Consider the following 5,321-nt stretch of genomic DNA (forward strand, 5'->3'; position numbering starts at 1 on the left):
GGCAAGATGGGGGTGAAATGAAGGAATGAGGGATAGGATGGAATCTAGGGCATGGAAGGTGGGGTGGCAGGGAATGAAGGTAAGGATGGAATGAAGGTGAGGGTGGAGTGAAGGAAGGTGGAGTGTGGTGGCATGAGGGACCATAATTCAGCCAGGGTAAGGTGGAAGAATACGCTGAATGTGGAGTGGGATGGAACGAAGAAACGAAATAATGCAGGGGTGGTATAGACTGACGAACTTAGAAATACGAATACCTGATTAATCCTGACACAAATAAAAGACAAAGCGTGGGACTTATAGACTTGTAACACCCTCTTTAATCTTAAACCCTTCCTACAAACAAGTCCCTCTCCTGAACCATAAATCACAGTAGAACCTATAATGAGTAAAATATGCGCAAAAGAATCAGTAAAACAAATGAATATTAGACCTTCACTGCCCTCCATTGTCCCACCTTGTAACTCTTTTCCAAATAAATCCCTCTCTGGAAGTCAAAATTATAGGACCCATCGTGCATACAGCAAAATAATGATAAAGAACGACTACATTTTCATTACCATGCTAACTATGATTTACACACTTTAGGTATCCCCTATAATCCTACCCTAAAGCCCTCCTCCAAGTAAGTGCCTCTCTGGAAGCCAAAATTATAGGATCCGTCTTCTAGCAGTTCCTGAAGGGATGTGAAGCCGCGTCCCGTCGAAGCCACGGTGAGGAGGGACACAAGGGCGCTGGTGTAGTGGGCATAGACGACCAGGGTGGCCACGAAGATGGTCAGGAATACTATACGGGCTGACACACTGCGAACCTCTAGCCACGACCCTGCAGAAGAGTGAAAGTAATAATAGAAGTAGTTTTTTCGGTACACCCAGGTATCACCAGAGCACAGTGCACGACAAGAGCAAGGCAGAAAGGAAAAATTATGAAAAGAGTGCAGCTAACACAACAAAGATCGTTTACCACAGCTTCAGGTGGGATGAAGCCTGGGACAAGACACTTCTAGTATTATGAACATTTCCCTCTTCCATACAGTTTCATTCAGTGACAACTGATAAGTAAATGCCAATTAACCTTGGATAGCAAATGCCCCGATGGCGAGGATATAGGCATCCTTGAGGGTGACCTTCTGGGTCTCAAGCGGTGAGTAGCGAGCGCAGACAGAAAGGAAGGGTGGCGCTAGGATGACGAAGGCCAACGTGCCCAGCCAAGCATCAGGCATCAGTTCACTAGTGAAGCTGGTCCAAGTCTGATCCATCAGGCCGGGACGCCGCGACACCATGCGGTACCTGAAGGAAGAAAGATGAGGCTGTGACAACATGCCATTCAATTATCAGCAACTGCGTCTGCTACTTCATGAAATAGTCTGATGGGTTTAGTCTCAGTTTTTAATGTTTGAACAGCAAGACACCACGCTGTTGCAAGAAGGACAACCTCCATTCAGAGGACATAACAATAATGTGCCATGACGATGGAAATGATGACGACATGAAAAATGACAAAATGCACAAAACCGAAGATATTACACATAATGTAAATAACATAGATGATACCATTGATAATGATAGTAATAATAATGAAGTCCACGAAGGTAAAACCATCTCCCATTCTCCCTACTCACCCGACCTCCCTGAGTCCAGCGGTGAAGGCGATGACTGCTGACCTTGCTGTGTTGTGGTCCAATGACGCCACTACTACATCAGCTTCCCCTTGCACCAGGGCTCCCACCAGGCCCCCCCACACGCCCCCCTCCAGTGTGCCAAAGCTCCTGTCTCGCGGTACCTTGCACGAGTACCTGCAGGAGGGAAGGAGTATAGGCAGTGGTTAGAGACGAGAGTGGTGGTGATTAGGGACAGTAGTAGTAGTAGTAGCAGCAGTAGTTACAGTAGTATTGATGGTGGTGATTAATTGTAGTAGTAGCAGCAGCAGCAGTGTTAGTAGTGATAGTAAATGAAGGAAGGCAGAGGCGAGGAGGGGTCAGAGAAGTGAGGATGGCTGGTATAAGAAAGTGGTGATGATGGTCTTAGTAGCACTGATGATGATAAAGATAATAATGATGATAATGATGATGATGATAATCCTTGGAAGCTGAACGGTGTGGGAGAGGTGAATTCCTATTTTAATGTTTTCTCCTAAGCAGAATAAGAAAAACAAGGAGAATGGAAGCATGCGCCACTCTCATATAAATAGCATCCCAGCACCTTCACTTATCTTACCGGTATATCCTCACTGTTCCAGACGGTTTTATTTAGGACTGGAAAGACCTAACAGTGGAAGGGTTAATGAACGATGTATCTAATGCCTCTAGCTGGGAAAGTCTCTCCTAAACCGAGGAAAATGAAAAAGAGAGAGAGAGAGAGAGAACCAACTGCCGGGATTTGGAATAAGTGATACAAATAACTCAGGAGGAATTGGTGGTAGCCTTGGCTGTAGTTGTGTGGTGGGCGATAAAAATAAATGAGTTATTAGGATGATTGATGGTGACATGGTAATAGTTTAGTGGGGAAGGATACTCTCTCTCTCTCTCTCTCTCCCTTTCCAGGTATCATCGCATTATGTTTTGCTATAAACTTACAAACTGAGAGAGAGAGAGAGAGAGAGAGAGAGAGAGAGAGAGAGAGAGGAGGGGGGGGGAAGTGTTCTGTACTGAATAAATTAAGAGGGTTACCCAACGTCACACACACACGTACGCTCTACACATAGACCCTTCCCGCCGACCTGTCCCTCCAGCCAACACTGCAGCACAAACAGAGAGGAAACATCATGCATTACAAAGCATGTATAGAAGGCCTAGATAGATGTGGGACCCTATAAGGTTTTGTTAGGGTGAAGTACCTAGGTATGTGAAAATCCTTAGGGAGCTACAGTGAGGTAGCACATGGGAATTTCCTGAAGTGGGGGGCTTTGCGTGTGAAAATCCTTAGGTTGTGACTGACTGACCAGGCCGCTGATACGGATGCTTCCATGTCTAAAAACTGGCAGGGAAATCTTAACTGAAGAGGACCGAAATAAAATTCTTACCTTCAATATGAGAACGTTTTTCTTACTCCTGTTATCTCCACATGATTATACAGTATTCAACCTTTACACTTGTCGAACTGGAGTTACTAGATACAGCATTCATTAGCACTTTTTTTTTTTTTTTTAGTATAGTCGGTTTGTTTTCATCCAGCAGAAATGGGCTACTCCTACAAATTGAATGCTAAGTCTTGGTTGCATGAATTTCGGTGAGTCTTAGCTATGCGGTAGGAATAAGTCTCTTTGGTTAGTAGGTGAATCAAACTTAAATCTGACCACACTTGGCCATCGGGTGAACTAGAAGGGCTTAGGGATCATTGTTAGGTTAGAACAAATACACTGCATATATCCTTACTGCGTTAAATGCAATCGTCCAGCGTTAACAAAAATAAAATTGTATGGATAATGACTGGGACGAGCATGACGCCTGTCTTTCCACTTATATTCCTGTCTAATCTATAGTTTAACCCCCTGAATCCGGTGATATATTTTAAAGTCAAATCTTCCAACTTTCATGCGATTTTATTCTAATATATGGAGGTGGGTAAGAATTAATGCACAAAATTTAATACTCGGCTCTTCCTGTTCCCACCCCCTCACCCTCTTACTTTTTTTTTTTTTCGTTTTGCAGTTGGCACCTCCTGACGGTTTTATTCACCTTAGGGCAGACTCCAGTCTGAGGGGTTTAGGTACAGACTTTTAAAAATCAGAACGAGAGGCCTTTCCTGGATTCAGTGGGCTAATGAATGCACTTAGACGAACCCACGTCTTTCCAGCATCATCCCCTATACCTTGTGCCTCACATCTAGGAACAAGATTCTATCATTTACGATCTATTCCCTGTCGTAACCTAGATATCGTTTTGCAGGAAGGACTAAATTAGAGACGTGGGAAGTTTTAGCATTAATCCTTTTCCTTATTCTCTCTGCAAAAAATTTTTCTCGGATCTAATATTTGTTTTGACGGGAGGAATGATATGTGAAGTTTTAACCTTGTCCTTCCTGCAAATCAAAATCTGAGTTACGGCAGGGAATCCATAGTAAATATGTATGAGAATCCCGCCTAAGGTAACAAGAGGAAAATATCGTACACAGGATATTATCGTACGAGGGAAAAAGCACACACGACACAAAACTCTTGTACAAAACTCAACTCCCTCCTCGTCCATCTTTGCCCCATATTTTCCTATACTCACATGAATCCATCCCCCCTTCCTCCACAACCCCGCTTGTTTTCCTATACCATACGTGAATTCATCCCCCCTTCCCTCCATCTTATTTTTCTGGCTCTCACGTGAATCCATCCCCCTTCCTCCAACCTTCCCCCACTTTTCCTATACTCACGTGAATCCATGTATCTCCTGCAGCATGTCCCACACGTCACTGGCGTACCCCCCCTCCAGCCTGACATCCAAGTCATCATTAGGCTCGGACAGGAAGATGAACGGCGCTTGCTGTGGGGAGGAGAAGAAGGTGTAATATTCGTAGCTTCATGAAAACTGTATTTTATGAGGCATAGCACATTTTCTGAGCGATTTATTGTGCATATTTCGTCTTGGCATCCTCTTACACTCTGTTTATATACATTTGATACCGACACATTTTGCATCGAGGGCACAAAAAGAGGATTCTGAAGTGAAATGTACAGATTAAATCGCCACGGAAGGGGAGTTACGAAAATTTTAAAGCCACTTAAATAACGACCAATTGTCTTGACCTCCTGGATTCGGGGTCGCATCTTATTAGTTTATTCTTGCGAGCTGCCGACCATAATCAGCTTAGGAAGGACTTAAATATTCAAGAGACTAGTGAAGTATATATCTAAACCCTCTAGTTCTAAAGTTTACTCAGAGGTGACACTTGTATTTAACAACAACAACAATGATAATAATAATAATAATAATAATAATAATAATGATGATGATGATGATGATGATGATGGTGATAACACATGTACCTTCATGGTAACACATCTAAGGTGGAGTCCCGTCAGGTTGGTGCGTCTGTCACTCCAGTCCTCTGTAGGCACGGGCACCCTCTGCTGACCGTGCCACGTACCCAGACGCCGCCTCACGTACGGGGCTCCTGCACTTACCGAGTACACTTCCCACAGCCCCACGCGAACATCGTTCGTGCTGCTGGCGTTTGTTCGTTCGTCTAGGGAGGCGAACGTGACCTGTTTTGGTGGATGCGTTGGAAGAGAAACTTTAATACCTTTATAGCTACATTTATTTCATTTTATTTTTTATTATTATTCGTGGACGTGGCATTAAGCAAGTGATATGGTAGTTAAGGGATGTAGTGAGA

Source organism: Coenobita brevimanus, chromosome 18 (assembly GCF_032717465.1).
Source record: "Coenobita brevimanus isolate Jiangsu-jjx chromosome 18, ASM3271746v2, whole genome shotgun sequence".
NCBI classification, from domain to species: Eukaryota; Metazoa; Arthropoda; class Malacostraca; order Decapoda; family Coenobitidae; genus Coenobita; species Coenobita brevimanus.